Genomic DNA, 18,897 nt, shown 5'->3' on the forward strand with positions numbered 1-18,897 from the left:
GAGGGACAATAAATCTATGTTGTAATCTGAGAGTAGTTCATTAACTAAAATAGCTTTTGATGACTGTGATCTAATGTTTAAAAGACCACATTTAAAAGTCTTAGTTTCCTGAGTTGTTGCAGAGGTTGTGTTAATTTCTATTAGATTATTGTGTGGAATTCTCGCTCTGTTAATGTTTGATTTAAATTCAACAGTGAACAGGCACAGTCTCTATGGCTGGGCTCTTCAATAGGCGGTGTGCTCGAAAAGTTCTTGAAAAAAAAAAAAAAAAAATCTTTTTTTTTCTTTTTCTAAATACTAAATTTTTTTTAAATTAACAATTTAGTAGCACTTAAATGGGACTTACTCATAGCACTTTGTAGTTTTGCTTTATTTTCAACCGGGCCGTGGGTCATTTGGTACCAGGCCGCCCAGAAAGAATAAACAACTTACATTATTTCCGTTTTATTTATAATCTGATTCTGAATGGTATTTTATTTTGAAAAATGACCCGATCCTCTCCCGTATGACTCATGCTTTATGCATGTAAAGACGCTTGTCTCGGTCACGTCACTTTTTCGCTGAACACAACTCCAGACGGTATTTGTCGGATCCCATTTGTCAACAAACCAGGTGAATCCAGCATGTCTGTGCAAGGAGAAGATCAGCTGCTGGAGATCGCATACATAAAAGTATGTTCCAGAAAACAACTCTACCAGTGTTCTGGATTAAAGTCACGGCAGAATACCCTGAGATCGCCACAAGAGCACTAAAAACTGTTGCCATTTCCGACATCATATCTGTGCGAAGCAGAGTTTTCTGCTGTGACGGCAACCAAAACGAAATTACGGAGTAGACTGGACATCAGCAACACACTTCGGGTGTTATTGTCACTTTTAGCCTTAGATGGGACTGCCTTGTTGCAGACAAACAGGCTCAGGGCTTCCACTGATTCAGCGTTGTGGTTAGTTATATTTTTCATGCACTTTATAGTTGTTTTGTATTTGTGATTGATTCATTGTTACTCACTGTTGTGTTGTTGGTGCAATGTTACGAGGACGCTGCTAATAAAGTTTCATAAGAATACACATCAGTTTCACATTTATTATTATTATATTTAGAAAATACCCCAGTTTTTATGCTAGTCGTATATCATTATATTTTGTCCTATTTATCTGCCACATCTAGTGACATCGGTTGAATTTTTTTTAATTATGGAATTAATTTGTTATTTTAAATAAATTGTTAATACGAAGCCTCAAATTAATTATTGCGTGGCCACGTATTAATAATTCGAACAAATCACAATATAATTATTAAACGAATTAACAAGATGACGCCTGTGCACGCCTTGCTGGTAAGCAACCTCTGTGCGCTTTGAAAAAAAATGAAATCTACCGATGTAACCAGAGGGCCTCCGTAGTGATGCTCCGTAGCCACACCTTGAAGGCCGGTCCGTGGGAATATTTTCTGACATCCAACCCGTCCGTAGCGCAAAAAAAGGTTCGGGACCGCTGCTCTAGAGTGCATCACTGTGACCGAGACGAAAATGTCTCTCTCCACCTTAAAAAAAAGAAGAAAAGTTGACTCTGAAAATAGGCAGTTCAAAAATGAATGGACAGAGAAATACGTATTTATTACTGTGGATAGTAGGAACCCGGTATGTTTATCTGCAATGAGTGCCTCGCCATGTGTAAAGAGTACAATTTGAGGAGGCATTTGAAGACGGCGCATGCTAACTTTGATGTCACTTTCCCACTGGGCTCTGCTGCTTGGAAGCAGAAGATATCGAGCTTCAAATCTTGTTATGAGCGAAGATGTCAAACTTTATTTCGGGCCTCTACGGATCAAGAGAGAGCAACGGTGGCATCGTTACGAGTGGCATGGATATTGGCTAAAAAGAAAAAGCAGTTTACAGACTCTGAGATAGTGAAGGAGTGTATGCTAGCATCAATTGAGGAGCTGGTAGCAGATGAGAAAACACGAAAAAGCGTGATCGATTCCATCAAGCAAGTTCCAATATCTGACTCGTCCAATATGAGGAGAGTGGAGCTTCTTGCATCGGACGTTTTCAAGACGCTGTTGGACAATCTGAGGAAGGCCGAAGTGATGTCTCTGGCCGTGGATGAGTCCACCAATAACACTGATGTTGCACAGCTGTGCCTATATGTGCGATTTTTTGATGGGGAATGTTTTCGTGAGGATCTGCTTGGACTAATTCCCATGGAGGGACATACTACCGGTGAGATTCTTTTCACCAAAATCGTTTCATTCTTTCAAGTGAACAACTTGGATTTGGCGCGCGTCAACATGTTGGTGACTGATGGTGCACCCTCGATGGCGGGCAGGGAGCAGGGACTAGCTGCAAGGATGGCAGCCGTGGCTCCGCAGATGAGACCACTTCATTGCCTCATCCACTAGAGCCTCCTGTGTGCTAAGCTCAGAGGTGAGTTGTAAGAGGCCATGGACTCTGTCATGGCCATCATAAATTTGATCCGGTCAACTTCCAGTTTACAGCACCGCCTTTTCTGCAAGCTATTAGCTTACTTTTTGTTTTCACATTTCGCCAACTAAAATATATAGGCTGCAGCTATATGTTTTAATTTATTTCAAAATAGGGTACTTCTTATTTCATACATTTCCCACAAATATGGGGATGACTCAAATAACCCTACATAGTTCTGCGTTTAATTTATTTCAATGTAGGCCTACACTTGCCTGTGTATTTTCTTCTCCTCTTCATAAGCATTTGGTGTTTCCCTTTGTTGTAACAGGTAAAAATAAATAAAATGTCAACAGTTTTCTTTATTGTTGTTCTATAATTTCATAAATGCAATAATCTACAGATTAGTATAGTATAACTTTATATAACATTTTATCAGCTTTGTTATCAAATATGTTTTGCGGCTCCAGACAAATTTTATTTGGGGGAAGAGGGGGCAAAATGGCTCTTTTGATAGTAAAGGTTGCCGACCCCTGCTATAGACCTATAGGAGGGACATCTAATGGACAACCTAAGTACTGCAAGCTAGACTAGTACGCAGTTGCAGACACAACACAGGGGGTCCCTGGACCTAAGAAGGGAAGATAAGGAGTTTAATGTGGCTATTAAATGTGACTAAAACTAGACTAAAATGTAATTTGTTTTCGTCGACTAAAACTAAGAAGGATAAAAATGACTAAAACTAGACTAAAACTAATATGCATTTTCGTCAAAAGACTAAGACTAAATCAAAAATAGCTGCTTAAATTAACACTGGTGTGAGGAGATAAGCTATGAGATGATCGAGAACACTTTCCCAGAGGAGTTTGCTTTGAGAGACCAGGACAAGTATCACTATGGTTACCAAGGAGGAGAGGTAACCTGGCCCACTCCTTCCATCCCCTCGTGTTTCACAGATGTTAATCAGGTTGATGTTTTGTTAAAATCGTCTTCTCTGGCTCTGTAGTCCTACCAGGATCTGGTTCAGCGACTGGAGCCGGTCATCATGGAGCTGGAGAGACAGGGCAACGTGCTGGTCGTCTGCCACCAGGCCGTGATGCGATGTTTGTTGGCGTACTTCCTGGATAAAAGTGCAGGTAGAAGAATGATCACTAAACACACACAGGACACACGGACACACAGATACTGACTTTGTGCTTTTTTTAATCATCCTAAAGAAGATCTGCCGTACATGAAGTGTTCGCTCCACACTGTGCTCAAACTCACACCTGTGGCATATGGTAGGTCCTTCCCCCCCCAGGACACATGACTTCACTCTATGACCCTTAGAGAATGAAAAGAAAAGAATGACACTCATTAACAGTCCCCTTAAATTCCATCAAGCTTCCCCAAATTGCACAAAGTCTTAGATATCAGTCGCCTAAACATGCCTGATCTTTTAATCCATGAATTATTAATATCAAATATTGAAAAACACCCTAATTCAAACTGTGTCATGGTTTTTGTATAATATTGCTTTGCAAACAAACGGACAGGGGTGGAAACATAACTTCCCTGGCAGAGGTTAAAACCAATAAAACACAAGAGAGGAAAGAAAAACTGAAAATCCTGATACGTCTCCTTTGAATTGGCTTCTGTTGTTGAACCTGTTAACACGAGTCAATGTGGAGAGGATGGTTACTCTGCTCGGCTGTGATCAGGAGTCCCCAGATCACAGGAAAGTTTTCTTTCTTGAATGTTTCTTGGCCGTCTGATGTTTGTCTTGCATGACCTTTGCTTCACCACTGGTCTGTTTCCAGCATGAATATGCAGAACAACATGTCTCTTGGTGAGAAACACTCCCGATGAGTTGAGCCTCTGCTGAATAAAATGTAATTAAAACTTTTTGTGGAGATGAGGTGGTTTAAGAGTAGTAATCACTTCACGAGCCTCTTCTATAAGACAATCATTTATATCAGCATCAATTTTTTTTATCTTAAATTTTAGATTTACACTATTTTCTAGAGGGACAATTCTTTTTAACTGAAATCCATTTGAGATCATTTAACTGCAATTGGAAATTAATATAAAATGTAAATTATTGATTTTAAACCCATAAAAATTGGGTATATTTGATGTGTATTTGATGTGTATGTGTTGGCCTTGCCTTGTGGGTACAGTGCTTCAGCCCATCTCCACATCTCTCTCTCTCTCTCCTTCCAACTTTAGCCAACGTTTCTATTTCTTTCCCATAATTCAACCCATTGTTCATGTCATGTTATCTGAATATACGTTATCACAGTGTTTCATGTTTTTTCATGGTTTTCCAGCACTTTGGTTTCTCCAACCTTCCATCACCTTTGCACTCAGAAAGCTGCTGCCGATATGTTTCATCTCAGCAATGTTATCAAGAACGACTATCGCACCCTGATTCTTTGGAAGCTTAATAAATGGCTGCGACAGTAAAAGGCAGCTTCTTTAAAAGCATTTGATTATCACATTTGTTAGACACCTAGATATGTTTTAAAGAGGTAAAATGATAGACAAGTAGCTATACTTTGCTGTGCACATATATAATGTATTAGTTATTATAAGATGGTTATTTAAGAGTGTCTCAGTATTGTAAGTGAAGCAATCACATGTAGGATCAAAAAAGTGATTAACTATTAATAACTTATTAGACAATGTTCTAATGAACAGTCTCCAGTGCTGCGGCCGTTTAAAAGCACGCCACATAAATTACACAATTTTCCAAATAGGAACTTAAAACTCCTGGGGCGCTATTAGTTTCCTCTAATAGTATTTTCTGCTGTGAGGCATTAATCTGTGAGTGTGAGTGACGTTTCCTCTCTCTTCAAGGAGTCCCTGTGCGAAGGAATCAACTTTGACAGCTCCGAGGAAACTAGTGGCTGTGTCCGCTTCTGAGTGAAGATGAAAAGTCTTGTTCTTCACGGCGCAAAGCGAAGTTTGGATTCGATCATGACTCTGAAGATGGATAGAAGGATTTTTGAACGACATATTTTTGGAAATCGTGGTCAGAGGAGGATGAAGTCAAAGAAGAGCTTGTGTTTTAAAACCAGGCAACTTGGACACAGGGTCATTTTTGTTTCTTTATATCTGCAGTTTCTGTCTTTGTCTTTATTCTGCATGCTGAGGCTTTGACCTTGAGGCCTTATCATTAGTATCATAAACTCTTCTGCATGTGCACTACAATAAATATATCAACAAAACAACACAACACAGTGTTTTACACAACTGCCAACTAATCCTTATTGTACTGTAAATAATACAAAGCCTTACTGATCATTTCATACACTGAGTATCAGCTCCTCTATTCTTCTCAATACAAGCACATTATTACGATAAAAATAAGTTTCTGCATTTGCAAACAGATCATTTTATAAAGTACATGCTGTAAAAACTTTTTATAAAATAAATCCGCTCGACTTATAGACAGACATTTGCACTTGTGATTCTTATCTGAAGCCATCGTGTGTTGTCTCATCTTATAGATTTGAGAGATTTTCCTGAACAGGGTTCTGAAGGAAGATTCAAATGCTGTATAAAGATTTATCCCTCTTGTTATAGAAGCATTGTTAGAAAATACTTCACAGTACTTGACATATTGTCCAGGCTGTAGGTAAAAGATTGCAAACGTTTATTTTCTTCTTAACTTTTCCTCAACATCAGCCTTTTTAGATAGATAGATAGATAGAATCCTTTATTAGTCCCACAGTGGGGAAATTTGAGGGTTTTACATCAGCAGCGCAGGCACAGTGCAACAAGAACAAACGAAAGAGCAAAACAACAAAGTAAGAAACAAAAAACAACAATGAGCAAAAAGAAAAAGTAAACAGTCAAATAAGCAAATAAATAGTAAGTAGTAGAACAACTGACCAATACAATTAAATAATTAGATAATTAAATTAAATAATTAAATAAATTAAATTGCAAATATTGTGTTGTGTGTTAATGGGGTCACAGCTGGTTATACAGTCTGACAGCAGCGGGAAGGAAGGACCTGCGATACCTCTCCCTCACACACCGGGGGTGAATCAGCCGGTGGCTGAAGGAGCTGTTTAGGGCTGCCAGGGTGTCCCGCATGGGGTGGGAGGAGTTGGCCATCAGGGAGGATAGCTTAGCAACTATCCTCCTGTCTCCTACCACCTCCACCGTATCCAGTGGACACCCCAGCACACTGCTGGCCTTTCTGATGAGTTTATTAAGTCTCTTCCCGTCTGCTGTCGAGATGCTGCTGCCCCAGCAGACCACTCCAAAGAAGATGGCTGATGCCACCACTGAGTCGAAGAAGGTCTTCAGGAGTGCTCCCTGCACCCCAAAAGACCTCAGACTCCTCAGCAGATAGAGTCTGCTCTGTCCCTTCTTGTAGATAGCCTGTGTGTGATCAGTCCAGTCCAGTTTATTGTTTAGGTGAAGACCCAGGTATTTATATGATCTCACAATGTCAATGTCCGTTCCCTGAATGTTCACTGGTGTCGGAGGAGAGTGTTTACTCCGGCGGAAGTCCACCACCAGCTCCTTGGTTTTTCCAGAGTTGATCTGGAGGAAGTTCCGCTGGCACCATGTAATGAAGTCCTGGTTCAGTTCTCTGTATTCCCTGTCATCACCGGCGGAAATGAGGCCGACGATTGCAGAGTCATCAGAGAATTTTTGCAGGTAGCAGTTTGTAGAGTTGTATGAGAAGTCCGATGTGTAGATGGTGAAGAGGACTGGAGCTAGTACGGTTCCTTGTGGGGCCCCTGTGCTGCAGGACACCAGGTCAGACTCACACCCCCGTATACGCACATACTGTGGACGGTTGGTGAGGTAGTCCAGGATCCATGCTGTGAGGTGGTGGTCCACTCCGGTCTGCTCCAGCTTGTCCCTCAGAAGTAGAGGCTGGATGCTGTTGAAGGCACTGGAAAAATCAAAGAACATGATCCTCACAGTGCTTCCAGCCTTTTCCAGGTGAGAAAGGCTTCTGTGTAGCAGGTAGATGACAGTGTCGTCCACCCCGATGCCAGACTGGTAGGCGAACTGGAGCGGGTCCAAAGATGAGCTCACCAGGGGGCGTAGGTGTACAAGGACCAGCCTCTCTAGCGTCTTCATCAGGTGGGATGTTAACGCCACCGGTCTGAAGCTGCTGAAGTCTTTGGGTCGCGGGGTCTTTGGGACTGGTATCAAGCAGGACGTTTTCCACAGCTGTGGTACCCTCCCCAGACTCAAGCTCAGATTGAAGACGTGCCTCACTATCCCACACAGCTGGGCTGCGCTGGACCTGAGGAGCCTTGAGCTGATCCCGTCTGGACCCGTGGCCTTCCTCACCTTCATCCTGCTCAGCTCATTCCTCACCTGGGCAGTTGTGAAGGACACGATGGGGGACGGGGGCTGGGTGCTGTGGGTTGTTAGGTTGGGGGGCGGGGGAGAGGGGGGGGGAGGCAGTCCACAGGGGGTTGCAGCAGCAGAGAGGACTGGATGGGGGGAGGGGTGGGTGGCTTATCGAATCTGTTAAAAAACAGGTTCAGGTCATTCACCCACTTCTGGTCCCCCATAGGCTGTTGGTTGGGCCCCTTGAAACCAGACATGGTCTTCAGGCCCTTCCAGACCCCACTGATGTTTTTCTGCTGCAGCTGCTCCTCCATCTTCCTCCTGTAGACTTTCTTCCCGTCCCTTATCTTCCTCCTCAGCTCCCTCTGCACAGTCTTCAGCTCGTCTCTGTTACCTGACCTAAAGACCCTCTTCTTGTCCTTGAGGAGGGCCTTTATTTCAGGGGTGATCCATGGTTTGCTGTTGGAGAAACACCGTACAGTCCTGGTGGGGACGGTGTTCTCCGTACAGAAGTTGATATAGTCCGTTATGCAGGTAGTGAGACTGTCGATGTCCTCCCCATGGTCATCACTGAATACTTCCCACACAGTCGAATCAAAGCAGTCCTTCAGAGCCTCCTCGGCTTCCTCGGACCATCTCTGTACTGTGCAGGTCACAGCTGGCTGCCTTTGCACAAGAGGTTTGTACACAGGAAGGAGGTGCACCAGGTTGTGGTCAGATCTTCCCAGGGGAGGAAGAGGTGATGAAGAGTATGCCTCCTTGGTGTTGGCATATAAGAGGTCCAGTGTCTTATTGTCTCTGGTGTGGCAGGTGACATACTGGGTGAATGTGGGTAGAGTGGAGGACGGAGAGGCATGATTAAAGTCACCAGAGAGAAGGAGGAGTGCATTGGGGTGCTGGGTCAGCAGCCTGCTTGTCGCCGAGTGGATGACGTCACAGGCCGCCTCCGCATTAGCAGAGGGGGGAACATACACAGCCATCACAATAACATGAGAGAATTCCCGTGGTAAGTAACTTGGCCTCATGCTAATGGCTAACAACTCAATGTCCTTGGTGCAGGTCTGCTCCTTAACAGTGATGTGTCCAGGGTTACACCATCTCTCATTTACAAACACTGCAAGACCCCCCCCTTTCCTCTTACCGCTCTCCGTTGTCCTGTCCGCCCGTATGATGTGGAACCCGTCCAGTGTAGCATGCGTGTCCAGAGTTAGCTCCGTTAGCCATGTCTCCGTAAACAGCATGAGGCTACACTCACGGTAGTCCGATTGATGGCGAGTCAGCGCTGATAATTCATCCATCTTGTTGGGGAGAGACCGTACGTTTCCCATGATAATGGAGGGGAGAACTGGTTTAAAACGTCTCCTCCTGGCGCAACGTTTTGCTCCCGCTCGGCATCCACGTCTCTTCCTCCCAAAGTGTCACGGAATGGAGAGTTTGAATGCAGAAGCTAAATGACTCAGCGGGTTGAATAGCAAATAAGAAAAAGGGAAAGTAATTCATTCATTCAGTTGCTTTTTATTTCTCCTATTAAGATTCATTATCAAATGGATTTTAAGATCCCCCCCCCATTAATAAACAAGATGAGGGGGAAGGGCAATACGCACTATAGGGCTGTGGAGTTAAGGCCGAATTATAGTCGTTTTTTACGCACACACGCACGCACGCACGCAGCTTCTACGGACTCGTTTTGGTTTATAGTTCCCCCAGAGTTGCGCGTGTTGCAACGCAATTCACCGCCAGACCACTAGGTGGAGTAATGTTTGTTGTTGAAGTCGGCTCTTCTTCGTGTGTGGCACACGTTTATTGACATCGCCACAGCGGCTCCTCAGAGCCTTTTTCTGGCGGACAAATCCGCCGGTCAGTGACGGGTTATACTAGTGGACATGGTTTCGGATCTTTTCTGCCAAGTGCTCTTCTATTTGGTCCATATTCGTTCTTCTAAATCTTCCGTGGCTTCCGCAGTTTCCGGGTTTGAAACCGGAAATGCGACTCCGGACGGGATGTAGTAAGCAGACCAATCACAAGCCTTGCGGGCCGCGTGAGGCTCGCGTCGCTTTGTCGTATAGTCAGAAAAATTGGCTGACGGTCGCAAGACGCAACACGCCCCCCGGAAGTACGCGAGGGGCGTGTCGCGTCGCTCGCGTGCGTGCGTCCGTCCGTAAAAAGCCTAGTATAAATCGGCCTTTAGACAGCTTATTGGCTTTCCGTTGACCAGGAGAACATATTAAAATAAGCATATATTTTTTTATTGATCCCAGAAAAAGAAAAATATTAAAATAAATAAGACAATCCAACCTGATGTGACCACTGATACGTAATCCTCAGTTAAACAGACACTGCTCAGTTGTTTTCATAGATGTCTTAAAAATAAGATATTTCATCATTATTATCATTCTCCTTGAGTTGCAACTACAAATTAAGGGAACAAATTGTTTCATCAACAATGACACTGGAAAAGGAACACTGTGCTGAGCTTTACTCTTCTTGAAGCTGTGCCTAACAAAGCACATCAGACGGCACCAGTGTTAATTTCGTTGACGATAACGATAACGAAAAATATTTGTTAACGCCCCTTTTCCCATGACTAAGACGAGACGAAGACGTAACGAAATGGATCTTTGAAAATAAAAACTATTCGAAAATGTTGGTGGTTGACTAAGTCACAACAATTTTTAAAAACATAATCGTATCAGGCCGTCATGAAGTACCCGGAGCGGCGAGTGTGTGTGTCTGTGTGTGTGTGCGTGTGTGTGTGTGTCTGCTGCCAGACAGCGCACCGGTCCCGAGGCTCCGCCCCCGCGCACTCGCTCAGAGAGACAGTGAGATCAGAGCTCGTTCATGTGAAGCAGGCCGCTCACTGACTCCCCGGCTGCTTCTTAACTATGGAAATAGTGAAAACACAGAGTTTCTCTGGTCTCAGCTGCTCTGAGATCAGCGCCGCAGCTTCTGGATCAGAGCAGAGGCTGCAGCTGGTTTCTACAGAGCTCCAGCTTCTGTGTCCGCCTCCAGTCTGATCTGCTTTCAATTTTTGTTTTCACATTTCGCCAACGCCAACTAAAATATATAGGCTGCAGCTATATGTTTTTATTTATTTCAAAATAGGGTACTTCTTATTTCATACATTTCCCACAAATATGGGGATGACTCAAATAACCCTACATAGTTCTGCGTTTAATTTATTTCAAAGTAGGCCGACACTTGCCTGTGTATTTTCTTCTCCTCTTCATAAGCATTTGGTGTTTCCCTTTGTTGTAACAGGTAAAAATAAATAAAATGTCAACAGTTTTCTTTATTGTTGTTCTATAATTTCATAAATGCAATAATCTACAGATTAGTATAGTATAACTTTTTATAAAATTTTATCAGCTTTGTTATCAAATATGTTTTGCGGCTCCAGACAAATTTTATTTGGGGGAAGAGGGGGCAAAATGGCTCTTTTGATAGTAAAGGTTGCCGACCCCTGCTATAGACCTATAGGAGGGACATCTAATGGACAACCTAAGTACTGCAAGCTAGACTAGTACGCAGTTGTAGACACAACACAGGGGGTCCCTGGACCTGAGAAGGGAAGATAAGGAGTTTAATGTGGCTATTAAATGTGACTAAAACTAGACTAAAATGTAATTTGTTTTCGTCGACTAAAACTAGACTAAAATGTAATTTGTTTTCGTCGTCTAAAACTAGACTAAAACTAAGAAGGATAAAAATGACTAAAACTAGACTAAAACTAATATGCATTTTCGTCAAAAGACTAAGACTAAATCAAAAATAGCTGCCAAAATTAACACTGGACGGCACCAAGTAAATACTTATTTCAAACTTTTGTGAACAAAAAATCAAATACGAGACCCCTGGAACTCGTTAACATTGACCGATCCATCATGACCAGAAAAACAAAAAAGTCTCAATTGCCCAGTTCCGACTTCAACTCAAACGTAAACAAACATGTCTGACTGTGAGAAGCTGATTAATTTGTCTCGTGAGGAGACAATTCAACTGTAGCCAGTGCAGCCTCCGTTCATACAGAAACAAAGAGGAGGAGGGTGACAACGCCATAATCCTTTTATAAGACTTTTATTCTTGGAAACACATTCAATACATAAAGGAGAACACATACTGTCATTGAATCTCACCAACCAAGAAACCATCGTTTTAAAACAAAGATATTTAATCATGTGAACTAGTTAAGAACACACATACAAACTGTGCAAGGAACACACTTTAACCTTAAAATTACATGAAGGGAAATTATGTAGAAATCTGTAGAAATAAGATAAATAAACACAAATCTTTTGTGCTATTCAATGAGTTATATTTTCTAGGGACATAAAACCGGTTAGTTGTTTATTTAAAGTAGTGAACTATGAATATGTTTACTATGAATATCTGCTGATAAATCATAATAAATCTTTTGTTGCAAAGGTTGCAACTAAATCACTTTCCTCCTTTATCAATCCTCACGTCTCGTACAATAGGACTGAATCTTAAATCTCATACCACAGTCAGATCAACTAAACCAGTGATGCCAGGGTTACGGCCCGCGGGCCGGACCCGGCCCGACTGTACATCACATCCGGCCCGAGGGTGATAAGGGGAGAATATAAATTTTAATTTAATTTTGATGGAATTTAAAAAAAAAAAAAAAATTAAAATTTTCGGTGGACTCCGTTAGTTGGTCTGATGCTGCTGCCCGCCTCAGCTGCAGCAGCGCCGGTAGTGCTGATCGAGATGTTGTCAAAGAAGAGGAAGGTCGACACTGAAGCTCGCATCTTTCAGGATAGATGGAGAGAAAATTATTTCTTTTGGGAAGTAGGAGGCAAACCCGTGTGTCTTATCTGTCGTCAACAAGTGGCTGTACTAAAGGAGTACAGCATCAAACGACACTACGAGACCCACGCCGAGAAATACGGCGAGTACACAGGGCAACTCCGGACTCAAAAGCTAAACGAGCTAGCATCATCGCTACAGAAACAGCAAGCCGTATTCTCCAAATGTCGAGATACACACAAAGGTTCGTTTTATTTTAATACATATTGTAACGAACTGATAGTTGAGTTCTGTTCTGTTTGACTGCTTGATATGTGGTTGTTATGAATGTTCCGCTAAGTACACCGTGTTGAATAAGTACTGAGATGTCCTGAGTGTCTGTGAATAGGTCGGGGTCGGACATGTGACAGTTCTTGACCAATGGCTGTGTGGGATGACAGGCTCTCATTGGCTGGTTCGTTGGCGTGTCAGGGGTGAATGAGGAAGTGGAGGGAGAAGACGAGTGTTGATAGATAGATAGATAGATAGATAGATAGATAGATAGATAGATAGATAGATAGATAGATAGATAGATAGATAGATAGATAGATAGATAGATAGATAGATAGATAGATAGATAGATAGATAGATAGATAGATTACTTTCCGAAGGGAAATTAAGTTGTCATAGCAGCCGGTACATTTGAATACAATAAAATACAAAAATACAATACAATAGAATAAAATAAAAAATATTGAGGTAGAAAGAATAAAAAACAGATGGTAATGTTATTGTTAGACAGTATATAAGAATAGTACAGTATATATAGTATATAATATAACATAATATATATTTATATATGATAGTAATTATACCAATATAAAAGCAGTATATAGTAATAATGGCAGCAACAGTATATATAATAATAATAGTAATAGTGATATAATAATAGTAATTATAACATGTACACATGTATAAATATGTGTATATAGACTTATGTATACAAAGAATATACAGAGAGTATGATATATTTTATAATTTCCACTGTGATATGGGGGGGAGGGAATAAAAGGGGCTGGGGTTGACTGATAGCCAGGCTAGTGCCATAAAGGCACATGGGTGTGTGGAAATATGGGTTGGTGACTGGTGATGACTGGCAAAGTTAATGTGCCTCATCTGTTATTGAGCCAATTTAGTTTTTAGATAGCTCATATTTGCCTATTTTTTCAAGAACCGTTTTGTTTTACTAATTCCTACTGGATATTCAATCACATGGTCTAATGTTGGACTACTTTATTCTGGCGCTTTCTTTCTGTGACTCGTTTAGGCCTACTTGGCCTGGCCTTCTTTTAATTGGCGTTATTTTGCATTGACTTGTTTTCATGTGCAAGCCTTCAATAAATATAATAAAAGTAATTAACAGTTTACACTTGTGTTATTTATAGGAAATGTGTTTTGTTGGCACCTAGTCTATTTTGTTGCATTTCTAATTTATAAATGTAGGCTACATGCATGGATAGGAAAATGTAACGTTTTTAGAGGGTAACTGTCTCCTGCTTTAGGCTATGTAATTTTAGGCCTCATTGTGAGGCTATTTTGGTGCCGATGCAATTTCTTATTGATGTGTAGGCCTTCATGAATAATTTCAAATAACCTACCTATCCATGTGTTGAGTCAGTGTTTGGCCTTTTCAGTCCGAAAGTGTAATCCGGCCCCCTGAGGTCTTGCTTGAAAAAATCTGGCCCCCTGTCCAATTTCACCCTGGCATCCCTGAACTAAACTGTTTCTCTCTAGTATGAATCCTCATATGTCTATTTAGAGTGCCCCTTTGGTTAAATATTTTACCACACTCAGAGCAACAAAACGGTTTCTCTCCAGTATGAATCCTAATATGTGTATTTAGACTGCCCCTTTCGCTAAATCTTTTACCACACTCAGAGCAACTAAACTGTTTCTCTCCTGTATGAATCCTCATATGTGTATTTAGATTGCCCCTTTCGCTAAATCTTTTACCACACTCAGAGCAACTAAACTGATTCTCTCCTGTATGAATCCTCATATGTCTATTTAGATTGTCCCTACGGTTAAATCTTTCACCACACTCAGAGCAACTAAACGGTTTCTCACCTGTATGAATCCTCATATGTGTATTTAGACGGGCCCTTTCGCAAAATCTTTTACCACACTCAGGGCAACTAAACTGATTCTCTCCTGTATGAATCCTCATATGTTTATTTAGACTTTGCCTATGGCTAAATCTTTTACCACACTCAGAGCAACTAAACTGTTTTTTTTCTGTCTCACATCTCATATCACTTAGAGGCTGTTTGTTGTTTCTTGTATTTAAACCAGTCTGAGTTTCCCTGGTCTCCAGCCAATCATCCTCACTCTCTTCAGTCTCAGAAGAGTCTTCAGTCTTGTCCTTAGGACCTTGTTGTAAACGTCCATCGGGACCTGAGTTCCTGGCTGGTTCTGGTCCTCCACAGTCCACTCTGTTCTCCTTCGTCCCACTCGGATGAAGCTTTGACGATTTAAGTTTCTCTTCATCTTCTTCACTCTTCACAGCGACAGGAGTCAATGTGAACTTGATATCAGCCTCCTCCAGTCCTTGAAGCTGCTGTCCATCCTGATTGGTCCACGGTTCCTCCTGTTCCTCTTTAATGTGGGGGGGATCTGGATCCTCCTGGTCCACAAGGGGGCTCCACTGCTGCTCCTCAGGGGGAACCTCTTCTTTAATCACCATCAGTTGCTGGACGTCTGCAGGACACACTGAAACACAAATACACATGTTTATAATTTTAAATGGAATCTGATAGTAATGTGCTGTAAGTTGTTTTATATATTTTAAAATTAAAAGGTTTGTGTGGAACAATTATGTCGCGCAAGCAAACTAAGATGTTGGTTTTAATGTAAATTATGTATTGGATCAATAATCTGCTTCAGTTCACCACCTCACGTCTGCGTCGCCACTTTCCCGTCTCCAAAACGTTCGTACGCATGGGTCAGAGTTTGCGTGGAAATACGCAAACTTTCCTGTCAGGTTTGTTTTTATAAATCCCAACGTTTGCATGAGAAGTGGCATAAGCACGTTTCAGGCCCCGTTTTGTGTGTACGCAACTTTAACTTAAGTGACCTCCGACATGAGAAGTCGGGAGTCGTTGCTGTCGACGTGAATTACGATTTCACTGTATTTACATTTAGTTTCGCCAGCAGCTTCAGTTTGGATTCGATGCCCCGGCTCTGGTCCCTGGGATGCAGCTGACTGTGGTCGCTGGAGAGTCTGTTTGAACCGTGAGCTGGTGGCTCTTTAATCGTGGGCTCTTTAGTGGAAGAAGAATTCGGATCATGCACTGTTCCCCCTCCGGACCGTCACCCAGCCGCCCTGGGCTCCCAGTGTTTCAGTTTAAGTGGCAGCCAGATCAACTGGCGAATTGTTTACCTTTTTCCGGATGTTGATGGTGGGTTGCAGTGCTGGTCGCAGATTTGTCATTTTCACAAAGCGCATGTGTGTGAAGTTCGGTGATCTACTGAAGGTCTCGCTGAAATAAAAATCCACTAGACTAAAACTAGACTAAAATGTAATTTGTTTTCGTCGACTAAAACTAGACTAAAATGTAATTTGTTTTCGTCGACTAAAACTAGACTAAAACTAAGAAGGATAAAAATGACTAAAACTAGACTAAAACTAATATGCATTTTCGTCAAAAGACTAAGACTAAATCAAAAATAGCTGCCAAAATTAACACTGGACGGCACCAAGTAAATACTTATTTCAAACTTTTGTGAACAAAAAATCAAATACGAGACCCCTGGAACTCGTTAACATTGACCGATCCATCATGACCAGAAAAACAAAAAAGTCTCAATTGCCCAGTTCCGACTTCAACTCAAACGTAAACAAACATGTCTGACTGTGAGAAGCTGATTAATTTGTCTCGTGAGGAGACAATTCAACTGTAGCCAGTGCAGCCTCCGTTCATACAGAAACAAAGAGGAGGAGGGTGACAACGCCATAATCCTTTTATAAGACTTTTATTCTTGGAAACACATTCAATACATAAAGGAGAACACATACTGTCATTGAATCTCACCAACCAAGAAACCATCGTTTTAAAACAAAGATATTTAATCATGTGAACTAGTTAAGAACACACATACAAACTGTGCAAGGAACACACTTTAACCTTAAAATTACATGAAGGGAAATTATGTAGAAATCTGTAGAAATAAGATAAATAAACACAAATCTTTTGTGCTATTCAATGAGTTATATTTTCTAGGGACATAAAACCGGTTAGTTGTTTATTTAAAGTAGTGAACTATGAATATGTTTACTATGAATATCTGCTGATAAATCATAATAAATCTTTTGTTGCAAAGGTTGCAACTAAATCACTTTCCTCCTTTATCAATCCTCACAAAAACCCTTCCCGAGTTCATGTGTCCGTGTCAGAATAACGTTGAGACTTCAAAATAAATTAAATGGTTAAAAAAAAAGAAAATAGTTGACCGGGATTCGAAACAGCGAGCCGAAGCACTAATAACTTAAGAAGCAGCTGATGACAACCGCTGATTAATGTCCTGGACGTCGGTCTCCTGCTACGTCATTACGGTAAGCGTGCTGCGTCACTTCCTGTTATTGCCCATGTGGTGTAGTCGCTATCTGAATTAGCTCCTCCGCTAAAACACAACTGTCTTTCTGTTCTACTACGGCTAAAATCATCGGTATATAGTTAAGCACCCTCACATACCAGCCCCTACACTCTGGTGCTTTGTGAGTCTGTGTTCTGTTTAAATCTCACCCTTGTAGTTTTAGCAGCGATGGCTTCTCTCTCTCTCTCTTGCTCCGAGTGTCTCATGTTTACTTACTCCTCCGCCTCCATTAACAGTAGTGCTACATGTAATAAACGCAGTGTGTTTGTAGCGATGGAGGCGAGGCTTAGCGACTTAGAAGCTCGGCTCCTCAGCTTAGAACCCCCCCCGTTAGCTGTAGTTAGCCAGCCCGTGCTAGCCGCAGCGAAGCCACGTAGCTCAGCCCGTAGTTTAGCTTCAGCTAGCAGTCCCTCGACCTGCCCCGGGCAGCCGGGAGCCCAGGGCGGCTGGGTGACAGTCCGGAGGGGGCATAGTGCTACCCTTAGAAAGCCCACGATTAAAGACCCACCAGCTCACGTTTCAAATAGATTTTCTCCACTCAGCGACGCACCCGCTGAGAAACAAACTCTGGTTACTGGCGACTCGGTTCTCAGAAACGTGAGGTTAGCAACACCAGCGACCATAGTCAATTGTATCCCGGGGGCCAGAGCCGGCGACATCAAATCCAAATTGAAGCTGCTGGCTAAAACTAATCGCAAATACAGTAAAATCGTAATTCACGTCGGCAGCAACGACTCCCGGCTTCGTATGTCGGAGATCACTAAAGTTAATGTTGAGTCTGTGTGTGCTTTTGCAAAAACGATGTTGGACACAGTAATTTTCTCTGGCCCTCTCCCTAACACAACAGGTGATGACATGTTTAGTCGCATGCTGTCTTTTAACCGCTGGCTGTCGAGGTGGTGTCCTGTAAATGGTGTGGGCTTTGTAGATAATTGGCAAACTTTTTGGAGTAAACCTGGTCTTGTTTGGAGAGACGGCGTTCATCCCACTTGGGATGGAGCAGCTCTCTTATCTAGGAATATTACCCAGTCTATTACATGACAGCCCAGAGTTGGGACCAGGAAGCAGAGCTGCAGTGCTAAACACTTCTCTGCGCTCCCTCTGGATCAGTCACCCAACCGCATAGAGACTGTCTCTGTCTACCGTCCGATTCAATTATTTAAATTAAACAATAACAGAGCGAGAACTCACAATAATCTTATACAAATTAACACAACCTCTCGAACAACACAGGAAACCAAGACTTTCAAATGTGGTCTTTTAAACATCAGATCACTGTCCTCAAAGGCTATTTTAGTTAATGAACTAGTCTCAGACTACAATATAGATTTATTGTCCCTTACTGAGACGTGGCTGCATCCTGATGAATATGTCAGTTTAAATGAATCTACTCCCCCCAGTCATATAAATTCACACGTTCCCAGGGAACTCGGGCGAGGAGGTGGAGTTGCTGCTATTTTTAACTCCAGTCTATCAATTAATCCTAAACCTAAACTCAGCTACAACTCATTTGAATGTCTTGTTCTTAATCTTCCACGTCAATCCAGGAAACACCAACAGCCAATCATATTTGCTGTAGTTTATCGTGCTCCTGGGGCTTATACTGAATTTCTAACAGAATTCCCTGAGTTTTTATCAAACCTAGTCCTAAAGACCGATAAAATTATTATTGTTGGTGACTTTAATATTCATGTTGACAATAATAAAGATAGCTTGAGCGTAGCATTTATTTCAATACTAGACTCAATTGGTTTTAGTCAGTCTGACAT

At 42.0% G+C, this 18,897-nt stretch overlaps 1 pseudogene; it reads right to left on the bottom strand.

The window, feature by feature from the left end:
• Nucleotides 1–18,897, bottom strand: part of LOC133000114 (gastrula zinc finger protein XlCGF57.1-like) — a 41,484-nt pseudogene that overhangs the window by 3,550 nt on the left and 19,037 nt on the right.

The sequence above is a fragment of the Limanda limanda genome, chromosome 4 (genome assembly GCF_963576545.1).
Source record: "Limanda limanda chromosome 4, fLimLim1.1, whole genome shotgun sequence".
NCBI classification, from domain to species: Eukaryota; Metazoa; Chordata; class Actinopteri; order Pleuronectiformes; family Pleuronectidae; genus Limanda; species Limanda limanda.